Source organism: Bombina bombina, chromosome 9, assembly GCF_027579735.1.
Source record: "Bombina bombina isolate aBomBom1 chromosome 9, aBomBom1.pri, whole genome shotgun sequence".
NCBI classification, from domain to species: domain Eukaryota; kingdom Metazoa; phylum Chordata; class Amphibia; order Anura; family Bombinatoridae; genus Bombina; species Bombina bombina.
In genome coordinates, this window is record NC_069507.1 from 27,289,293 (window position 1) to 27,314,292 (window position 25,000).

Genomic DNA, 25,000 nt, shown 5'->3' on the forward strand with positions numbered 1-25,000 from the left:
GGGGCAAAACAAGGACACATATATTTTACTGTCAGTATTTCAAGAAGAGTTTGAAGTATGTTTAAACCCACCCAGTGGAAAACCTACTGACTTGTGTCTGGGTAATATAACTGTTTTGCTATTAGATAAATACTCACTTGTGATAAAATCTGAGTGTAGTCATTGCTTTAACTTCAGTGCTTGTTAACGTTTGGAATATGAGCCCTCCTGTGTTTCAGTTTATCTGGGGAATAAATACTTAGCTGCTTTATAACATTACTATATTGGATTTTTTACCTTTTTTATCCTGGGGAATTACCGAGAAATAAAGCAGTTTCACCTAATTGTAGGTGCTCAGAGGATGAAGTAGCCACATGAAATGTCTCTGAGCGATATGATTCTCCCGGGGCTGCCATGGTCTGTCACATCCAGCGTGTTGTACCAGGCGTGTGCTGCAGCATCTGATTTTTGCTTACTGCAGTGGTGTTTTTCATTCCTACTTTGCACTGCCCCCAGCATTAAAATGGACACTTCTATTGGCATTCACAGCGAAACTCATTTTTCGGTCGATATTTAACCCCTACAGCCATGGGATTAAGGGTCTTTATAACCGGTCCCTGTTTCTCTGATGTCTGATACAAATATGTTGTGCTCCATCAATAATGCAACACCTTCATGCATACAGGTGCTAGCAGCATGTACATCACTAGATTTGTTGTGGCACAAATATCTGTCTATCATCTATCAATCATCAATCTATAATAATACAAGTTAGTTAGGATTGCTTTGATATCCTTGTGTTTATATTGTATTATTTCATGATCTCAGGCAGCTTTTGGTTTTGCATCGTTGATAATTATTTGTACGTAATTATAATTATTTGTGTAATTATTTTTTTGTATCTCTGTTGGATAAGGGTAGCCATTCAGTCCTTGATTTACAAAATATCATGATGAATTTGTTTATATTGATACTGAAATGAATGGAATATTTTTAGCAGCTGACCCTTAAAGGGATATGAAACAGGCTGTAATTAAAAAAAAAAAAAACTACGCAGTGTGTTATACTCAATAGAAGTCATTGCAATATGTATTATTCATCATTTTGAAATTATTTAATTTTTTTCCTTTTTAAAAAAAAAAAAAAAAGTCATTTGTGCAGTGTCCATTACTTCAGGTTACAGCCCTACATGGGGTCTCTACAGGAACGCATATGTTGCTTGATGTCATAATCTTGTAGGGTAACATGAGCTGGTTTAGTAGTGAAGCCAAGAAAAACAGGCAGTCAGTTTTGCCCATGCTCAAGAGGACTGAATGCAACTTTAGTTAAAGGGACAGTCAACATCGATGAAAACATTATCCCATACCTTAGAGCAAGCAAAAAAAAAGAGCCTGCACTGCATCCAATCTTCAATAACACTAACGTTAGGTGGCTAATCTTGAATGAACATTTAGTTAACAACGGCAGATATGGCCGCCAAACTCCTCCCCCTGTTACGTAGGAGGCTTCTTCTCTAACTCTTCATCCAATGCGGATCAAATCCTCGGCTAGATTCTTTAGCCGCATTCACGGAGACACTGCTCTATTTCTAATAGCCAGTGTGCGCATTAGAAATAGAACAGTGTCCCTGTGAAGGAGTATGGGTTTAAAACAAGAAGCCTCCTATGTAACAGGGGGCGGAGTTTGGTGGCCATATCTGCCGTTGTTAACTAAATGTTCATTCAAGATTAGCCACCTAACGTTATTGTTATTGAAGATAGGATGCGGTGCAGGCTCTTTTGTTTTTGCTTGATCTAAGGTATGGGATGTTTTCATCGGTGTTGAATGTCTCTTTAACAACGTATCAGCTCCCTCATCTCACTTAGGGCAGTGGCTACATTTGCTCATTTTGCAAGAAAACAAGTAATTTGCTGCTTTTTTACACTATTTGTTTCTTCGTATGTTTACTTTGATTCACTATATTTGTATTTACTAAAGGACTGATGTTTCCTATCCCTTTAATTAAAATGGACATTACAATGGAATAACAACATGTTTTCAGTGTTTTTCAGAAAACACTAAAGACACTGGTATGTAATTGTAGTTTTGCAGATTACAAAGAACAGACTGTGATAATGGTTACAAATATGCATAGTATGGATTAGCATTTAAAGGGACATTATACACTTGTTTTTTCTTTGCATAAATGTTTTGTAGTTGATCTATTAATATAGCCCTTTTTTAAATGGATAGTTTTGCTTATTTTTAAATAATATTGCTCTGATTTTCAGACTTCTAACCAAGCCCCAATTTTTTAGGAGAATACCGACGTATACCTACTCCAGCTTGCTTCTGTTTGTGTAAAAGGTCTTTTCATATGCAAAGGAAGGGAGAGGGGAGTGTCTGATATTTCCCACTTGCAGTTTGTGTTCCAGTAACCTTTTAAACAGAGCTAAACTGGAAGCTTCTAAGTAAGGTTTTAAATGGTTTTATAGTGGATTTTTAGATCAGTATCTGTGCATAGTATTCTTTATAGTAGTGTCTATTACATGCAGTTATATGAAAATTGGTGTATACTGTCCCTTTAAGTACAGAGTTGAAAAACTACATACAAAAATAATTTTTTATTCAGAATGGTCACTTTATTAGTGATTTACACAATTACTTTCAATGTTGTCTATGTAGCACACATGAACTAGCACTGTCTAGCTGTGAAGAACTGTCAAATGGCACTGAGATAAGTGGCGGCCTTCAAGGGCCTAGAAATTAGCATATGAGCCTACCTAGGTTTAGCTTTCAACAAAGAATACTAAGAGAGCAAAGCAAATTTGAGAATAAAAGTAAATTGGAAAGTTTTTTTAAAATTGTATGACCTATCTGAATAACAAGTTTAATTTTGACTAGACACTCCCTTTTTTAAGCAATTTGCGGCATCTTGAAATAAACATCTGTTACAGAGTATGCTTTTTGCTCTCACAGGGCTATTGAGGAGTAAGCACAATTTATGTTCAGAAACATGAGGGGTTTACAAAAAACCATCAAGTCTGCATGTATTCAGCTGTAGAAACCGAATCGGTTCTTAGGATAGCCTTATGGTGAGTTCTGTATTTGTCCTTTTACTACCTGGGCTGGAAGTTTATTTCATGTGAACAAACCTTACCCTCTTTTCTAGACTTTATGTAGTTATCATACTTAAGATTAGTGTTTTATAAAAATCTTTTCATTTTTACTGTTTGGTTGGCCACTGGGTCCGGTATTTCATGTCACGCTTCTTAGTGTTTGCAGTTCATTAGTGCTGTGTTTCTATTGCCAGTGGATTTGGCTGACAGGTCAGTGTTAGTCGGAAAGCAAACAAAGTTCTGTCTGGTAAATATGCAGGAAAGGAATACAAATTATACATAGTTTATTATACCTCTTAAGCGTCATTTTCTATATAGGCAATTAGGCATAGCATATATAATAAGTGCTTTACAGACAGGGATACAACCCTTGATAATCATTTAAATATGTTTACCTGATTTCCTTTCCTGTGGCCAATCAGTGCATACAGTGATTGACCACTGATCTAAGCAATCACTGTATAACTTGGTGAGACACAGTGTATCATATTAAAGGGACATGAAACTCTGACATTGTTGCTCTATCTGAATCTTTAAAGACAAATTTTCCCAGTTTTGCACAGCCAACATGGCTATATTACTTCTGTGATTACCTTGTATCTAAGCCTCTACAGACAGACCCTTATCTCAGGGATATTTACAGACTTGCATTTTAGCCAATTAGTGCTGTGTTGTGTACAACTCCACGGGAGAGAGCACAAGTTTATCTATATGGCACACATGAACTAGCAGTGTCCTGTTGTGAAAAAAAAAAAAAAAAAAAAAAGCATGTGATAAGAGGCTGTCTGTAGTGGCTTAGAAACAGGCAGAAATGTAGAGGTTTAGATGTTATAAAGTATATTAATCTAACAATGTTGGTTGTGCAAAGCTGGGGAATGGGTAGTAAAGCATTATCTATCTTTTTAAACAATAACAATTTTGGCGTAGACTGTCCCTTTAATGTGGCATATTTTCAGCATAGGTTTTAGCCCCCCTCCTGATTTAAGAAAAGACAAACTCTAATGTTGTTGATTCTCGCAAAGATAAGTAGCTGCTGTAGACAAAACTACCCCTTTTGAAGTGAGAATGTTTATTTTAGACTGGAGCAACACGGTCCAGGTCGGTTACACTAAACCGCTTCTAATACTGATGAAGGTGTCATTCTGGATGCCTACAGCCTCATTGTATGTTCATTTCATCTTTTGCCACATTATAATTTTATCTACTGCAAGTTTTTGTTTGAATTGTAATATTCCTTTAGTGAATGAATAAATTCCTAAACTGTGTGAGCAGACAAGGCGAAGTTTACCGTTCAGTGACACCGAGATGTTTTAAACACGATGGTTTGTTTTACGTTTAGCTTGAGCTGCAATTAAAAACCAAAGCAAATCTAATTCCGGTATTCTTTTATTATCACATTTACTTGTTTGTCTTAGTACTGTTTGTTGAAACAACCTAGGTATGCTGAGGGGCGTGCATGTGTTGTTAGAACTATGTGGCAGGCAGTGTTTGTAAAAAGGTTATATGCAATGTGAATGAAGACTCATGCACACTCCTACCTCAGAATACTTTAACGTTTAGCAAAAAAATATCCAGAGAAAGATTGTTTTATTGTGCTGTCTGTAGGAATTATTATTATTATTATTATCAGGTATTTGTAGAGCGCCAACAGGTCCCGCAGCGCTATGAACATAGGTGGTATATAAAACAATTACAGGGATCACATGGGTAGAGGGCCCTGCCGAGAGTTGCACTGTTGTAGTCGGCTCTTATGAAGGTGATCAACAAACAGCTGGACTCATAGGCTTACATGCTATGGGGTTTAAGGGGATAGCAGTGGGGATAGGAAGGTTAGTGTAGGTTGTAAGCGTCCCTGAATAGTAAGTAGAGTCTTCAGGGAGCGCTTGAAGCTTTTGAAACTAGGGGAGAGTCTTGTGGAGCGAGGCAGACAATTCCATAAAATGGGAGCCAATCTGGAGAAATCTTGTAGACGGGAATGTGAGGAGGTAACGAGAGAAGAGATTAGGAGATAATGAGCGGAGCGAAGGGGTCGGGAGGGAGAATATCTGGAGACAAGGTCTGAGATGTAGGGGGTAGCAGTGCAATTGAGGGTTTTGTGTTTAAGGGGGGGGGGCAAGAGGAAGCCAGTGAAGGGATTGGCAGATGAAGAGCAACGTGTAAGGAAGATGAGTTTATTTTTGACTTCCATGCCATCTTTAATTTCCCATACCAGTTACTTAGTGATGGGCACTCAGTGGGTCTTGTCTTTGTGCCATCTGATGGATCACACTGTACCTTTTTTTTTAATTTGGACTTTTAGTGTTACTTTAGCTTTATATTGGATCAACAGCTGTGCATTTTGTTTATTGAAAGCTAATTTGGCTATGTACACATTTTGCAAAAGTCATGATGGTTTTATTAACTTTTATCATGCACATGACCTGCTATAGATAAAGATGTAAAACTGTTATCATGCACGTGACCTGCTACAGATAAAGATGTAGTGACATTTCTGACCCTGCATGCTCTGACTTTCTTTGGCTTGCGCAGACTATGTGCGGGAGGAGAATACAGGAATACTTGGCCTACCGCAGTGTAAGTAACCGGTCATGTGCACGATAAGTTATCTAAAAGTTGTGGTAACTTTGACAAATATTTCCTCTATGCATGGTCGTTAGTGCATTAAGCAAAGGGCAGGTAGGCAGGGAGGAGAGAAGCCAGATGTTTTGAGGGTAAAATAAAGACTTTGTTTCCTGGGAAAAGGGTTTGATATTCATTTTTTTTTGTTGTTGCTTGGGAGTAGAGGATGAACTTCATGGGAACTCTGCAAGGGCCACAAATTACTTGTTACTGTAAGGCTGATGATGTTGTCATCCTATATTTTTGTATTTAATAGGTACTTAAATGCCTGCTAGAAAACATCACATTTACATGTCATTCTATATGTATTGTTGACAGTTGGTGCATTAAAGGGACATAGACAAAGTTTAGTTCCTGTCGCACCTGGTTCTGCGCCTGGCAAGACTGGGGTTAAAACGTACATATTGACCCTGTTAGGCTATATCCTCCTTTGGAGTGTTACGGCGGGTGGGTGCTGTGTATGCAACATTGATTAAGCGGGAGTTAAATGTGATATAATAAAGCATTTTACAATAACATGTCCCTTTAAGAGACTGATTAGTGCGCAGATTTTCTTCCTGCTCAGTACAGTGAGACCAATAATGCCATTTTCTGCTTGCTGCACGTAATGGTTTTTTCACTATCAGGTTGTTGCAGACTTTCTAAGAATTGAACAGTTTACCATTTTACTAAACTGAAACAAATCCCTACTTGATAGCAGAATTGGTTCATTTGTTTTACAGATCAGTGCAGGGACCCTCTGTATCATATATCTGTATTAAGCTTCCCCTTCTAACAGTAAGTTGTTTTCTCACCTACACCAGCTGCCAAGCTCTTAGATCTCTAAAGTGCAACTTACATTGTATTTACCTTTGTGCCTCTAAACACAGATAGAATGTTATATAACTATTGGGCGATCTCCCAGCATAATACATGATGGATGTGCCTATAGACCAGCCTTGGTCTTTTTATTTTTTAATAAATAGAAATCTGTCTTGTTCATTGCATGCATGGGTTGTACATTATTGTACCTTTAAGATAAGACAAGCATAATCTGTTCTGAACTTGTTTTCAAGAAACTAAACACACAATCTTGACAAAGCCTGATTAATAATATCCACATGACCAGAGGGGATTAGTGTGGCCTTGCCTGTAAAGCTGACCATATGTACAATATGTACCCAGTGCTGATACATCTCCTGTACGGCTGACCATATTTACAGTATGTACCCAGTGCTGATACATCTCCTGTACGGCTGACCATATGTACAATATGTACCCAGTGCTGATACATCTCCTGTACGGCTGACCATATGTACACAGTGCTGCTACGTCTCATGTACAGATGACCATATATACAATATGTACACAGTGCTGCTACATCTCCCGTACAGCTGACCATATGTACAATATGTACCCAGTGCTGCTACGTCTCATGTAAAGCTGACTATAGGTACAATATGTACCCAGTGCTGATACATCTCCTGTACGGCTGACCATATTTACAATATGTACCCAGTGCTGCTACGTCTCATGTACAGATGACCATATATACAATATGTACCCAGTGCTGCTACGTCTCATGTACAGATGACCATATATACAATATGTACCCAGTGCTGCTACGTCTCATGTACAGATGACCATATATACAATATGTACACAGTGCTGCTACGTCTCATGTACAGATGACCATATATACAATATGTACACAGTGCTGATACATCTCCCGTACAGCTGACCATATGTACAATATGTACCCAGTGCTGCTACGTCTCATGTACAGATGACCATATATACAATATGTACACAGTGCTGATACATCTCCCGTACAGCTGACCATATATACAATATGTACCCAGTGCTGCTACGTCTCATGTACAGATGACCATATATACAATATGTACACAGTGCTGATACATCTCCCGTACAGCTGACCATATGTACAATATGTACCCAGTGCTGCTACGTCTCATGTACAGATGACCATATATACAATATGTACCCAGTGCTGCTACGTCTCATGTAAAGCTGACTATAGGTACAATATGTACACAGTGCTGATACATCTCCTGTACGGCTGACCATATTTACAATATGTACCCAGTGCTGATACATCTCCTGTACAGCTGACCATATGTACAATATGTACACAGTGCTGCTACGTCTCATGTACAGATGACCATATATACAATATGTACCCAGTGCTGCTACGTCTCATGTACAGATGACCATATATACAATATGTACACAGTGCTGATACATCTCCCGTACAGCTGACCATATGTACAATATGTACCCAGTGCTGCTACGTCTCATGTACAGATGACCATATATACAATATGTACACAGTGCTGATACATCTCCCGTACAGCTGACCATATGTACAATATGTACCCAGTGCTGCTACGTCTCATGTACAGATGACCATATATACAATATGTACACAGTGCTGATACATCTCCCGTACAGCTGACCATATATACAATATGTACCCAGTGCTGCTACGTCTCATGTACAGATGACCATATATACAATATGTACCCAGTGCTGCTACGTCTCATGTACAGATGACCATATATACAATATGTACCCAGTGCTGCTACGTCTCATGTACAGATGACCATATATACAATATGTACCCAGTGCTGCTACGTCTCATGTACAGATGACTATAGGTACAATATGTACACAGTGCTGCTACGTCTCATGTAAGGCTGACTATAGGTACAATATGTACACAGTGCTGCTACGTCTCCTGTAAAGCTGACTATAGGTACAATATGTACACAGTGCTGCTACGTCTCATGTAAAGCTGACTATAGGTACAATATGTACACAGTGCTGCTACGTCTCCTGTAAAGCTGACTATAGGTACAATATGTACACAGTGCTGCTACGTCTCATGTAAAGCTGACTATAGGTACAATATGTGCACAGTGCTGCTACGTCTCATGTAAAGCTGACTATAGGTACAATATGTACACAGTGCTGCTACGTCTCATGTAAAGCTGACTATAGGTACAATATGTACACAGTGCTGCTACGTCTCATGTAAAGCTGACTATAGGTACAATATGTACACAGTGCTGCTACGTCTCATGTAAAGCTGACTATAGGTACAATATGTACACAGTGCTGCTACGTCTCCTGTAAAGCTGACTATAGGTACAATATGTACACAGTGCTGCTACGTCTCCTGTAAAGCTGACTATAGGTACAATATGTGCACAGTGCTGCTACGTCTCCTGTAAAGCTGACTATAGGTACAATGTGTACACAGTGCTGCTACGTCTCCTGTAAAGCTGACTATAGGTACAATATGTGCACAGTGCTGCTACGTCTCCTGTAAAGCTGACTATAGGTACAATATGTAAACTTACTTTTTAATATAGATATGAAATTCCAATTCCCTGAGCTCTGCCACCTACTTGTTAGGTTATTTTGTCTGAACTAACGGTTTGAATTGTTCTACAATCAGTGCTCTAGCTACAATAAAAGTACCATAAGGGGAGAGTGCTGATTGGACAACAATGTAAACCTTTAGCTTATATTAATATTTACTTTTAAAATGTGGAGCGGAGAGTATTTGAATTTCAGCACTACATTAAAAGTAAGTTATAGCTCATCTTCATTAGAAATGATGAATTAACCTAAAATCTCACTAACATTCCAGATCTGTTTTAATAAAGGGGAGAGGTTACCATCACTTGAAAGTAAAAAATGTTCACTCTTCAGATAGAACATGTAATTTTAAGACTTTCAATTATACTGTATATCTAGGTATTCTCAGGTACAGCAATACTCTACTGGGAGCTAGCTTGTGATTGGTTGCTGCACATTCACATTATCATTGGCTCACCTGATGTAATCAACTAGCTCCCAGTAGTACATTGTTGATTTGCAGAGGTTAAACACCATTATGTGCAAACAATAGTGTAATCATAAATACTGACTGTTTATTAGCATTTTCTTTTTTATGCTATTTTGTCCCTTTTTAGTTCTTTATTCAGAGAAATCAAATGTGCCCTATAGTTCAAAGCCAATCTGATTTTTTGGGGGACACAGTTGTAGGCACACATACTAATAAATGACATTTATAATGATGCTGTGATGTAAACATAAAATGCTTTTGGGGAACATTGGCATATTGTTCTGGGTGACCTTGTTCTTAAGGATAAAATGCCAAACCTTCTATAGTGTTTAATAATAATAATGTATAAACCTTATACTCCAGGTGAATTACGGACATCCAGTAATAGGTGTCCGTCCTCGCACAAGCTCTGTAAATGCTGAAAGCATTCAGTGAGGGGCAGAGAGCAATTAGTGGATCCTATCAGATAGCAGTAAAAAGTGCTTCTGCACAGAAAAGATAAAACCCTTTTTCCACTGTAAATCTGATTTGTGCAGTGTTTATGTCCCATGCAGCATGTTGGACTTGCTAAAAGTAAATCAGATGCCTAGAGCATTTAAACACTGAAAAAGGCATTGTGATGTATGAAGTTTCTGCTCATTTCTTCATACACACACACTGATCTGATGTGGGGATGTGGCTGGCACAGAGGCTGCAGGGTCAGGAGTCTGATGTGGGGATATGGCTGGCACAGGGGCTACAGGGTCAGGAGTCTGATCTGATGTGGGGATGTGGATGGCACAGGGGCTGCAGGGCCAGGTGTCAGATCTGATATGGGGATGTGGCTGGCACAGAGGCTGCAGGGCCAGGTGTCAGATCTGATATGGGGATGTGGCTGGCGGCACAGAGGCTGCAGGGCCAGGTGTCAGATCTGATATGGGGATGTGGCTGGCACAGAGGCTGCAGGGCCAGGTGTCAGATCTGATATGGGGATGTGGCTGGCACAGAGGCTGCAGCGCCAGGTGTCAGATCTGATATGGGGATGTGGCTGGCACAGAGGCTGCAGGGCCAGGTGTCAGATCTGATATGGGGATGTGGCTGGCACAGAGGCTGCAGGGCCAGGTGTCAGATCTGATATGGGGATGTGGCTGGCACAGAGGCTGCAGGGCCAGGTGTCAGATCTGATATGGGGATGTGGCTGGCACAGAGGCTGCAGGGCCAGGTGTCTGATCTGATATGGGGATGTGGCTGGCACAGAGGCTGCAGGACCAGGTGTCTGATATGGGGAGGTAACTGCAGAGCCAGGTCAGACCGAGAGAAAGAAGCAGATTTTACAAAATTTGAATCGCATGAGTTTAATTTTGACATTAAACTGCCATTTTTCCTACAAGCATGAATTGATATAAAAATGTGTAAACTAAATATATACTTAAATATACAGTTGATACCCTCCTGGTTTGTTCAGCGACCCGATTGAGTAACTATTAACAAGCAGCTGGATATTAAATATTTGCTCTGATAATGGGATGGTTCAGTTTAACCTGGGTCAAACTGCTTAAGGTACAGAGTTCAATAAGGAGGAAAAACAATTATCCTAAATATCTGTTGGTTAACCCCTTGGCTGCAAGACAGAAATGTAAAAAATGGCATACAACATTTTGTGCTTTTGTGCAAATTGTATTTATTTTTAATAATATACAGGTGGCCCTCGGTTTACAACGGTTCAATTTGCACCGTTTCAGAATAACAACCTTTTTTTCAGTCATGTGACTGCTATTGAAAAGCATTGAGAAGCAGTGCATTGATTAAAATAGCCAGTAGGTGGAGCTGTCCGATTGTGTTGCAGCAAAGATATGCAAGCCAAGCAAGCTGAAATTAATCAGTTTAACCAGACCTGAGCTATCGAGCAGCTTGCAAAGGAACAAGATCTTCCTGTCTATAAATCAGTCCAGATTGGAATGCATAGAAAGAACTGTTTGCAGAAAAATGCAAGTAATGTCTGTGTAGTGTGATTATTGTATTAGGTTTATAATGCTGTTTAGCAAATGTTTTTGTTCATTTAACTTAGTTTAATTATATTTTCTGTGTTGTGATTATTTTATTAGGTTTATAATGCTGTTTAGCATTTAAAGTCTTCATGTCAAAGCTTTAAAAATAATTTATTAGGTGTTACTTATGCCAATTTTGAGAGGGGCCTGGAACCTAACTCCCTCACTTCCCATTAACTTACATTATAAACTGGGTTTCAATTTACAACGGTTTTGATTTACAACCATTCCTTCTGGAACCTAACCCCGGCGTAAACTGAGGGCTACCTGTATAGATATTATTTTACAGGCTTCATTTTTTTCTTAGCTCTCAAATTTTCTCAAGTAAAATAAAAAAAAACATTTTTGGGACTCTTTTTTTTTATATACATACTGCAAACGGCTTATACTATAGAGATTAACTGTGATGGCGTCTTCTTTCATGTAATTGGCAAGCGTCCATGAGCTAGTGACGTATGGGATATACAATCCTACCAGGAGGGGCAAAGTTTTCCAAACCTTTAAAATGCTTATAAATACACCCCTCACCACACCCACAATTCAGTTTTACAAACTTTGCCTCCTATGGAGGTGGTGAATTAAGTTTGTGCTTAGATTCTATGTTGATATGCGATTCTCAGCATTTCTGGATGATGTTAGCGCCAAACAATTTTCAGTTTGTGTTGTGCGTCATACTTGGCGCCAAACAATTTCATTATTTTAAGCCCCATTCCTAGATGCCTCTTGCCTTTTTTCAAAGTCAGAGGGCTATGCTGTTTGCATTTTTTTTCTTATTCCTGAAACTGCCATATAAGGAAATTGATAATTTTGCTTTATATGTTGTTTTTTCTCTTACATTTGCAAGATGTCTCAATCTGATCCTGTCTCAGAAATCACTGTTGGAACCCTGCTACCTGATAACAGTTCTACCAAAGCCAAGTGCATTTGTTGTAAATTTGTGGAGATTATATCTCCAGCTGTGGTATGTAATAGTTGTCATGATAAGCTTTTACATGCAGAGAATGTATCCATCAGTAATGGTACCAATGCCTGTTGTTCCTTCAACATCTAATGTACATGATATACCTGTGAATATAAAAGATTTTATTGCTGATGCGATTCAGAAGGCTTTGTCTGCCATCCCGCCTTCTAATAAACGTAAAAGGTCTTTTTAAAAGTTCTCATAAAGTTGATGAAATTTCAAATGACCAACAACATACTGAATTATCCTACTCTGATGAGGATCTATCTGATTCAGAAGATCCTTCCTCAGATGTTGACACTGACAAATCTACTTATTTATTTAAAATTGAGTATATTCGTTCCTTGTTAAAAGAGGTGTTGATTACATTGGATATTGAGGAAACTAGTCCTCTTGACATTAAAACTAGTAAACATTTGAATTCTATTTATAAACCTCCTGTGGTTACTCCAGAGGTTTTTCCAGTTCCTGATGCTATTTCTGATATGATTTCTAAGGAATGGAATAGGCCTGGTACTTCTTTTATTCCTTCTTCAAGGTTTAAAAAAAATGTATCCTTTGCCAGCTGTTAGATTGGAGTTTTGGGAAAAGATCCCCAAAGTTGCTAAACGTACTTTTATTCCTATGGAAGATAGTACTTTTTTTAAAGACCCTTTAGATAGATAACTTGAATCTTATCTAAGGAAAGCTTATTTATATTCTGGCTATCTTCTCAGGCCTGCCATTTATATGGCTGATGTTGCAGCTGCATCAACTTTTTGGTTGGAAAGCTTAGCGCAACAAAAAATGGATCCGGATTTGTCTAGCATTGTTTGCTTGCTTCAACATGCTAATCATTTTATCTGTGATGCCATTTTTGATATCATCAAAATTGATGTTAAATCTATGTCTTTAGCTATTTTAGCTAGAAGAGCTTTGTGGCTCCAATATTTGAATGCTGACATGGTATCTAAGTCTAGATTACTATCTCTTTTTCTTTCCAAGGTAATACATTATTTGGTTCTCAGTTGGATTAGATTATTTCAACTGTCACTGGGGGGGGAAGGGAGTTTTTTTGCCTCAGGATAAAAGACCTAAGGGTAAATCTAAAGTTCTTTGATTCCTCAGACAAGGGTCACCTTTTTAGGTTTCCAGATAGATTCAGTGTCCATGACTCTGTCTCTAACAGACAAGAGACTATTAAAATTGGTTTCAGCTTGTCGGAACCTTCAGTCTCAGTCGTTCCCTTCAGTAGCTATGTGCATGGAAGTTTTAGGTCTCATGACTGCAGCATAACAATATTAGTTTTCAAAGTTGGTTGCGTCAGAAGTGGGCAGAATTTTATAAAAATAACAAACTATTTAGGGAGAATTTAAGTGTTTTGGTAGGCTTCTAAAGCTGTTTTGCGTGGTGAGATTAAATCTTACATGTCACATTGGAAGAGGAAATGTAGTCATGTTAGTAGACAGTTCGCCAATCAAGTGAAAAATGCGTACAGCGCGTACATAAATAACCCTATTAAACGCTGTTGGGATACTTATGTGAGAGCGAAGGCACTTCGAGACATACATATTAAGCAGAATAGTGCTCAAGAAGAGATTAGAGTAAAAGCTCTATATGGTGGATACACAGGCAGATCGGCTACGTTTTTAGCTAGAATGGACAAATCTAGTACGAGGCATGCAATTTCTGCCATTAAACAAGGCTCAATTAGGTTCACTAATCATCCTGATGTTGAAAGTGTTTTTTGAGTTTTTTCAAGATCTGTATAAGGCAGAACCTCATAATATTTAAAAAAAAAAAAAAAAAGAGAATTCTGGGAGAGGATTAAGGTACCGAAATTATCTTTGGAAGCTAGGGAATCAATCTATTAATGCTCCCATTACAGATGAGGAGATTCTAATAGCTATTAAGAAGGCTAAACCCAACAAAGCCGCTGGGCCAGATGCTTTTCCTATTGAATTTTATAGAATCCTACAAAGTCAGGTTTTACCCATCTTGAATAAGTTATTTAACTTTTATTTCTCAGAAAATACTAGATGTTCATCATATTTTGCGGCAGAGAATATTTCGCTAATTCTAAAAAAGGGCAAAGACCCTGAGCTACCGAGCTCCTACAGACCCATTTCAGTCCTTAACACCGACTATAAGCTTCTAGCGGCTATTTTAGCCAATCGATTGAAACCATTTATTGGGGATTTAATCCATGGAAACCAATCGGTGGGTTTATGCCGGGACGGAATCCGGTAAGAAATACAAGGAAACTTAGTGCTCATAGAATCCTTTTGGAATAAACATAAGATACCCAGTTCGCATGAGATCATGGATAAGGCCATTCTAACGGTCGATGCGGAGAAGGCCTTTGACCGGATTAGCTGGGATCATTTGGTTTTTTCCTTAGAGCAATTCGGGCTTTCAGGGTATTTCAATAACTATATTCGATTCATTTACAGTGCTCCCACATCAGCGATCATTATTAACATGACCTCCCAACGATTTTTTCTGCATAGAGGGACTAGACAGGGTTGTCCACTTTCTCCTCTGCTATTTAACATCTGTCTGGAACCCCTGGCTATACTACTTCATCAAGAGTTTGACGGCAATTCATTGGCATTCGAGAAATTGGTCCTGCTTTTATATGCTGATGACCTGCTTTTATTATTATCCAATCTTAGGATTACACTGCCAATTCTGCAGGATATTATCCAAAAGTTCGGTGAAATTTCTGGATACAAGGTTAATACCCTGAAATCAGAACTAATGTGGCTGTATAAAGAACCCACATTTAAAATAATCATCCCTTCTCGGAAGTATCCCAAATCACATATTTAGGCCTTAGGCTATCTAAAAACCCGAAAGAATGGTATAAATTAAACTATGTGTCTTGCCTGGAGCACTGTAAAAAAAAAAGTTAGATGAATGGACCTCGTTGCCTATATCCCTATCTGCCCGCGTAGTATTGATTAAAGGGACATAATACTCATATGCTAAATCACTTGAAACTGATGCAGTATAACTGTAAAAAGCTGACCGGAAAATATCACCTGAGCATCTCTATGTAAAAAATGAAGATATTTTACCTCACAATCTCCTCAGCTCAGCAGAGTAAGTTCTGTGTAAAAAGTTATTCTTCACCTGCTCCCAGCTGCAGGTAAAAAAAAAATAAAAAATGAAGACCTGAACAGCAGCCAATCAGCATCAGCAGTGCTGAGGTCATGAACTCTTACTGTGATCTCATGAGATTTGACTTAACTCTCATGAGATGTCATAGTAAGCTTCCTTTACCTGATTGGTGAAATAATATGAGAGTTCACGATGCTCATCCCCTAAGATGTCCCAGGACAGACACACTAAAATGCTGCTTAGAAATCCTTTACAATGGGAGGTGGTTACTGAGGAACTTTTGAGGTTAAATATCTTTCTTTTTTACATAGAGATGTTCAGGAGATATTTTCTAGTCAGCTTTTTACCGCAATGCTGCATCACTTTCAAGTGTTTAAACATTAGGGTATTATGGCCCTTTAAAACAATAATTTTTCCCAAACTCATATATTCTTCAAAATATTCTGTTGTTTTTACATAAGAAGGATATTGCTACATATAATAAATCTTGTTCTAGATTCCTTTGGAAAGGAGCCAAACCTTGGATTGCGTGTCATCGACTTATGAACTCTAAATTGGCAGCTGGCTTAGCGCTTCCTAATATCCAAGTCTACAATGTAGTTATTATCGCTAGATTCGCGTTGAATTGGATAACTGAAAAAGATCAAATTTCTTCTTTTATATGGGAATCGCGACTAGCGGCACCCTTCCAATTGAAGGCTTTACTTCATTGTCCTCTCACTTCACTTCCCTCGAATATATTCTATCTATCTATGCTTAAAAATGTTATAGTGGCCTGGTGAGTTGAGCTGCTTTCCGTATGTTTCACATTATTTACCTATAAGTGGTAATCCTAATTTTAGCCCTGGAATGTCAAATCAGATCTTTAAGGATTTGGAGATAAAAGGCTTAAAAACTATGAGTCAAATTTTGGGAACAGAGGGTCATTTATTAACTTTTGCAGAAATAGCAAACAAATTTAACCTAAGTGTACGCAAATTTTATGCACTTCCTTCAAGAGTTACTTAAAAAATACGGAACAAATTGGTCGTTAGGAGAACTGCAGAGCAGGATATCTATTTATGCATCAGGACTGTATGGAATTTCTCCACTATATCTACTTTTAATTCAAAAAACTTCTAGCTTGCAAGTTAGTGATATGGCAGCAAAATGGTCTATTAGATTTGCAGATATAAATGAACGGACTATTACTGAGAGTTTTAAATTAATTCAACAAAGTTGGGTACCAACAACTTGGAGAGAATCCCAGATTAAAATCAGTCTTCAGAGGTACCTTACCCCAGGAATGCTATCTAAGTGGTATAAATCAAGGGTTCTCTGTTCTAGATGTATGGCAATGGAAGCAGATCTATTCCACTGTCTTTGGGAATGCCCAAAAATTTTGCAGTTTTGGAAAAAAAATTATATACTGGATGAATGTAGTTATTTATACATCTGGAGCATGAATTGTTACCCATAGAGATTTTCTTTCTGGTGAAATTTCAAGGAGTAGCCAAAAATTATAGTCTTATAAATACAATTATATTAACGGGGCGTAATCTTATTCTCAAATTATGAAAGGCGCGTTCAGCACCTAAAATGTCCCATTTTAAAAAAGCTTTAATCTCTCAATTTACGACAGAGCAATTTTGGTTTGTGGATTATTTTTTTTTTTTTTCAGCGGAAAATGGCTGTTATTATTTTATCCCTCCCTCTCTAGTGACTCTTCTGTGGAATTCCACATCTTGGATATTGCTATCCCATACATCACTAGCTCATGGACTCTTGCCAATTACATGAAAAAACATAATTTATGTTAGAATTTACCTGATAAATTAATTTCTTTCATATTGGCAAGAGTCCATGAGGCCCACCCTTTTTTATGGTGGTTAGGATTTTTTGTATAAAGCAAAATTATTTCCAATTTCCTTTGTTGATGCTTTCTACTCCTTTCTTTATCACCCCACTACTTGGCTATTCGTTAAACTGAATTGTGGGTGTGGTGAGGGGTGTATTTATAGGCATTTTGAGGTTTGGGAAACTTTGCCCCTCCTGGTAGGATTGTATATCCCATTCGTCACTAGCTCATGGACTCTTGCTAATTACATGAAAGAAATGAATTTATCAGGTAAGTTCTTACATAAATTATGTTTTTTTACATGCACATATTTTGATGATTTATTTTGTTTGACTGCTGGTTCTTCTGTTGAAAGAATTTGCTCATTTGTAAAGGGGACTTTGTATTGACCTTTTTAGTGATTACAGGAACCTGGCACTTTTTGACATTTTTGTTAATGTCTATTTACCGTTACATAGGTCAAACCAATCATGGCTAAGTCCCATTATTGCTAATTTAAAAACCCAGATTGAAAGTGCCATGAACTATCTTGGCTTTACACAATGATATTTACCTTTTTTATATAGCACTGGCCATTTTTTTTTTTTTTTTAAACAAGAATATGTTGCAAGTGATAGCCCTATCTTTATGGATACTATGTGCTAATGTTTAGCTTCATATGCTTGTCAGTCTTGCGTACGTAAATGAGTGTACCTGTATACAAGGTTCTGGTGACTTCTCTCGCAGACGTTAGATTAAACCTGAGCTGATAGTTTATCTTGTACACTTTACAGCTTTGGTTCCTTGCACTTGTTCCCCTGTAAAGCTCATTATAGACTGTATGGTATTCCCTCTGCACAGCGGGCACATGTTTACCGGTCACTTTATGGTATTCCCTCTGCACAGCAGGCACATGTTTACCGGTCACTTTATGGTATTCCCTCTGCACAGCAGGCACATGTTTACCGGTCACTTTATGGTATTCCCTCTGCACAGCAGGGAACGTGTTTACCGGTCGCTTTATGGTATTCCCTCTGCACAGCAGGGAACGTGTTTACCAGTCGCTTTATGGTATTCCCTCTGCACAGCAGGGAACGTGTTTACCAGTCGCTTTATGGTATTCCCTCTGCACAGCAGGCACATGTTTACCGGTCGCTTTATGGTATTTCCATGGCACAGCAGGGAACGTGTTTACCGGTCGCTTTATGGTATTCCCTCTGCACAGCAGGGAACGTGTTTACCAGTCGCTTTATGGTATTCCCTCTGCACAGCAGGCACATGTTTACCGGTCACTTTATGGTATTCCCTCTGCACAGCAGGCACATGTTTACCGGTTACTTTATGGTATTCCCTCTGCACAGCAGGCACATGTTTACCGGTCACTTTATGGTATTTCCATGGCACAGCAGGGAACGTGTTTACCGGTCGCTTTATGGTATTCCCTCTGCACAGCAGGGAACGTGTTTACCGGTCGCTTTATGGTATTCCCTCTGCACAGCAGGCACATGTTTACCGGTCACTTTATGGTATTTCCATGGCACAGCAGGGAACGTGTTTACTGGTCGCTTTATGGTATTTCCATTGCACAGCAGGGAACGTGTTTACCGGTCGCTTTATGGTATTCCCTCTGTACAGCAGACACGTGTCTACAGGTCGCTTTATGGTATTCCCTCTGCACAGCAGACACGTGTCTACAGGTCGCTTTATGGTATTTCCATGGCACAGCAGGGAACGTGTTTACCAGTCGCTTTATGGTATTCCCTCTGCACAGCAGACACGTGTCTACAGGTCACTTTATGGTATTCCCTCTGCACAGCAGGCACGTGTTTACCGGTCACTTTATGGTATTCCCTCTGTGTAGTACGCACGTTTCTACAGGTCACTTTATGGTATTTCCATTGCACAGCAGGGAACGTGTTTACCGGTCACTTTATGGTATTCCCTCTGTGTAGTACGCACGTTTCTACAGGTCACTTTATGGTATTTCCATTGCACAGCAGGGAACGTGTTTACCGGTTGCTTTATGATATTCCCTCTGTACAGCGGGCACATGTCTACAGGTCGCTTTACGGTATTTCCTCTGCACAGCAGGGAACGTGTCTACCGGTTGCTTTGTTATTCCCTATGTGTAGTATGCACGTGTCTACAGGTCACTTTATGGTATTTCCTCTGCACAGCAGGGAACGTGTTTACCGGTCACTTTATGGTATTCCCTTTGTGTAGTACGTACGTGTCTACAGATCACTTTATGGTATTCCCTCTGCACAGCGGGCACATGTTTACCGGTCACTTTATGGTATCCCCTCTGTGCAGTATGCACGTGTCTACAGGTAACTTTATGATACTCCCTCTGTGTAGTACGCACGTTTCTAGAGGTCACTTTATGGTATTCCCTCTGCACAGCGGGCACATGTCTACAGGTCACTTTATGGTATTTCCTCTGCACAGCAGGGAACGTGTTTATCGGTCACTTTATGGTATTCCCTTTGTCTAGTATGCACGTGTCTACAGGTCACTTTATGGTATTCCCTCTGCACAGCGGGCACATGTTTACCGGTCACTTTATGGTATTCCCTTTGTCTAGTATGCACGTGTCTACAGGTCACTTTATGGTATTCCCTCTGTGTAGTATGTATGTGTCTACAGGTCACTTTATGGTATTCCCTCTGTGTAGTATGTATGTGTCTACAGGTCACTTTAGGGTATTCCCTCTGTGTAGTATGCACGTGTCTACAGGTCACTTTATGGTATTCCCTCTGTGTAGTATGCACGTGTCTACAGGTCACTTTATGGTATTCCCTCTGTGTAGTATGCACGTGTCTACAGGTCACTTTATGGTATTCCCTCTGTGTAGTATGTACGTGTCTACAGGTCACTTTATGGTATTCCCTCTGTGTAGTATGTATGTGTCTACAGGTCACTTTATGGTATTCCATCTGTGTAGTATGTATGTGTCTACAGGTCACTTTAGGGTATTCCCTCTGTGTAGTATGCACGTGTCTACAGGTCACTTTATGGTATTCCCTCTGTGTAGTATGCACGTGTCTACAGGTCACTTTATGGTATTCCCTCTGTGTAGTATGTACGTGTCTACAGGTCACTTTATGGTATTCCCTCTGTGTAGTATGTATGTGTCTACAGGTCACTTTATGGTATTCCCTCTGTGTAGTATGTATGTGTCTACAGGTCACTTTAGGGTATTCCCTCTGTGTAGTATGCACGTGTCTACAGGTCACTTTAGGGTATTCCCTCTGTGTAGTATGCACGTGTCTACAGGTCACTTTATGGTATTCCCTCTGTGTAGTATGCACGTGTCTACAGGTCACTTTATGGTATTCCCTCTGTGTAGTATGTACGTGTCTACAGGTCACTTTATGGTATTCCCTCTGTGTAGTATGTATGTGTCTACAGGTCACTTTATGGTATTCCCTCTGTGTAGTATGCACGTGTCTACAGGTCACTTTATGGTATTCCCTCTGTGTAGTATGCACGTGTCTACAGGTCACTTTATGGTATTCCCTCTGTGTAGTTTGCACACGTCTACAGGTCACTTTATGGTAATCCCTCTGTGTAGTACGCATGTGTTTACTGGTCACTTTATGGTATTCCCTCTGCACAGCATGCACGTGTTTACCGGTCACTTTATGGTATTCCCTCTGTGTAGTATGCACGTGTCTACAGGTCACTTTATGGTATTCCCTCTGTGTAGTATGTACGTGTCTACAGGTCACTTTATGGTATTCCCTCTGTGTAGTATGTATGTGTCTACAGGTCACTTTATGGTATTCCCTCTGTGTAGTATGCACGTGTCTACAGGTCACTTTATGGTATTCCCTCTGTGTAGTATGCACGTGTCTACAGGTCACTTTATGGTATTCCCTCTGTGTAGTTTGCACACGTCTACAGGTCACTTTATGGTAATCCCTCTGTGTAGTACGCATGTGTTTACTGGTCACTTTATGGTATTCCCTCTGCACAGCATGCACATGTTTACCGGTCACTTTATGGTATTCCCTCTGCACAGCATGCACGTGTTTACCGGTCACTTTATGGTATTCCCTCTGCACAGCATGCACGTGTTTACCGGTCACTTTATGGTAATTCCCTCTGCACAGCATGCACGTGTTTACCGGTCACTTTATGGTATACCCTCTGCACAGCGGGCACGTGTTTACCGGTCACTTTATGGTAATTCCCTCTGCACAGCATGCACGTGTTTACCGGTCACTTTATGGTAATTCCCTCTGCACAGCATGCACGTGTTTACCGGTCACTTTATGGTAATTCCCTCTGCACAGCATGCACGTGTTTACCGGTCACTTTAAGGTATTCCCTCTGCACAGTGCACATAAAGTGTTGGCAAAAGGACATTTGGTATAGCTGCAGTTAGTTTTTCTGTGACATGTGAGCGGGATCTACATTCCAGAATGTGTAGGTAATAGATTTCCAGCCGTACGGTATCTCCTGGAGAAACTGCAGCACCATCTCACCAGTACAGCATGGTGTATCATTTTTCAAACACAAAGACAAATCGATACACTAATAAAAATGGTGAAATCGCTAGGGGATAAAAACATAATTTAATGAGGGGAAAAAAGTAATGATCTGGTAGTCTGAAAAAGTATAGCGCAGTTTAATGTTCAGGTAAATACAGCACAGTTCCTTTGAGCACATCGCTGTTTGCTGCATGGTTTTGTTCTGCGTGATACTCTGGGGAAGCCTGTACATAATTGTACTAGATCTTAGCCTGCACAGATAATCACAAGGACTTTATCACATTACTTTTCCTTAGTTTCCTGTTCCACAAATCTTTGCTCAATAGAACAAATTATACAAAATAAATATTCTTTGCGGCACAAAGAGAATTAGCCAGCACCCTCAAGCTACTCTCTGCCCGATTGATTAGTTGTTTACAAAAATCCGCTGTTTCTCGTTGCGTTATTTAATGAAACAAGTGAAGTTAACCCTTTAGGCGACAGGCGGCTACCAAACAGATACCAATCCTTACTTATAGGAGGAGCATAGAGGTGCAATAATGAAATGCACTAATGTGCTACAGTATTCTATAATTACATTATTGCTTGTGCACAACTATGCACTTAAGCGATACAAAGGGGTTAAGAACAATTCACTACTAGTCTTGAGATGAACACAGAACCAGATCCATTCAGGGGCAGAATATGTGCATAGCTGCTAATCACAGGCCGTGCTGAGCTTAGGATCTACAGTACGTTGCTGCTGTATTACTCCTTTTTTATCCTTCATTATATGTGGGCAGAGTGGGCAGTGTGGGCTTATCCACATACAGGGAACTGAAATAATAAATGAGTACATCTTACTTACCCTGATTATAAGGTTTAGGTTTTCTTGAGAAGGTAAAGTGTTTTTATGGCTTGTGTGTCAGATGGTTACTGTACTAGGAATTAATCAGGCCATACCTAATCCTGCAGAGAGCAATGGTTTCTAAAATATTTTTATCAATACTTGCAGGTACCTGTGAGATTTGCCTCTTGCAATGGTGATTACCGTAGTTAATGTTTTCATTTGCTTCAGCTTAATGGGACACTAAAGACAAAATTAAACTTGTAATTAATTTAAAACATACAGTTTTAAACAACTTTCTAATTCACTTCCATTATATATATTTATATGCACACTTTCTGAGGCACCATCTGTACATATTTTTGTCTTTTATTATGTATTTGATTATGCAAATATACTGTATTTGAAAATGTATTTGTTTTTTAAATATATTTGTCTCCACCAGTTGTTCTTATTAGCCAGTGAGGATTAATAGGAAGTACAAAGCCAATACATTTTTTTTTAAAGGGCCAGTATACACCAATTTTCATTTAAAGGGACAGTCTACACCAGAATTGTTATTGTTTTAAAAGATAGATAATCCCTTTATTACCCATTTCCCAGTTTTGCAAACCCAACACAGTTATAATAATATACTTTTAACCTCTGTGATTATATTGTATCTATGCCTCTGCAAACTGCCCCTTTTTTCAGTTCTTTTGACAGACTTGCAGTCTAGCCAATCAGTGCCTGCTCCCAGATTACTTCACGTGCACGACCACAGTGTTATCTATATGAAATATGTGAACTAACACCCTCTAGTGGTGAAAAACTGTTAAAATGCAATCTGAAAGAGGTGGGCTTCAAGGTCTAAGAAATTAGCATATGAACCCCCTATGTTAAGCTTTCAACTAAGCATACAAAGAGAACAAAGCAAAATTGGTGATAAAAGTAAATGGGAAAATTGTTTAAAATTACATGCTCTATCTGAATTATGAAAGTTTATTTTGGCCCAGACTGTCCCTTTAAATGCATGTAATAGACACTACTATAAAGAATAATATGCGCCGATACTGATATAAAAATCCAGTATAAAACCTTTTAAAAACTGTGTAAGCGCAGCTCATTTATTTGCATAAAACAATATTTTTTCGGTACAGTGTCCCTTTAATTCGGCTGACGGCTGTGATGAATTTATATTCCGCATTCTTATGCATTTATAGAATTTATTGTCTCTGTATCCTAATCATCTAGTCAGGTTCTGGCCACTGAACCAGGAAGTCATTTGCCAGCTCCTCACCCCCCAGGCCGGTCAACCTCCACATAAAATCTGTTTGAGGCACGGCCGGGCGCACTGGATCATGTATTACTGTAATATGATTGCCACCCAGGCTGAAAATTGCTAGTGCTCCCCAGCTTTCAGCCGAGAACTGATTATCCTTCCACATAATAAGCTGTTCAGGTTGGCTACATTCACAAGAGCAGCATTTGAGAATAAAGAAGAGTCGCTCTACCACTTCATATACTTTAGCACCTTCTACAGAAATGATCAACTTACTTGTTTGTCCCTGAAAACTAAACTACGCATTTCATTTGAGATTCAATACAAAGTGCATACCGTTGATTGTAAGCTCTTTAGGCCAGGGCCGTCCTCCTGTTTTGTTATTATGGATCACGGCCATTGTGTTACTTCTCATGTACACAGCGCTACAGGGCTTGGCAGTGCTTTACCAATAAATGATAAAATGGAGCTTGTATAAAAAGTAAGATGGCGAGTAACTCAGTGTGTTAGGCACTTCTGTAGTGTTAGAACATTGCTTACGTTCAATTTCAAAAAGTAAAACACTGTCACCAGGGTGGTATTTTAGTGAGTGGATCGATACAAAGGTGGGGCAGATATATAGGGCACCATGTGGTACAATGAAACATATTTTCTACATATAAAGAAGCAGTAAACAAAATAAAATCTGTCCATAACAGCAATACATCTTTATTCATCCATTTAAAAACATGGCAGTAGTCCAACACAGTGGCTCAAGTAGGTGCTGTGTACCATAATGGCGTACGCATTTCGCCATAAGCTGTAGTCCTAACCTGACACACCTGGTACACAATTACAATTTATACACATACTTTCTTACTCATTGGCTAAAACAAATTACAAAGAGCATCCTCAAGTATTTTTTTATGTAAAAGAATCACTTGACATTGCTATACTTAAAAGAACAGGCGACCCCAAAAAAA

At 39.1% G+C, this 25,000-nt stretch overlaps 1 protein-coding gene across 2 annotated transcripts in view; it reads left to right on the forward strand.

Annotated features, from left to right (window-relative positions):
* NDST2 (N-deacetylase and N-sulfotransferase 2) overlaps positions 1–25,000 on the forward strand; it is a 232,444-nt gene that overhangs the window by 10,922 nt on the left and 196,522 nt on the right. The window contains exon 1 of one of the 2 annotated variants that reach the window (XM_053691995.1): positions 1,773–3,053. The exons of the other annotated variant lie outside the window; for it this stretch is intronic. The gene's annotated coding sequence lies outside the window, so the exon portion shown is untranslated. Of the gene's footprint in view, positions 1–1,772; positions 3,054–25,000 lie in introns of those variants that run through there. 2 annotated transcript variants of the gene reach the window in all.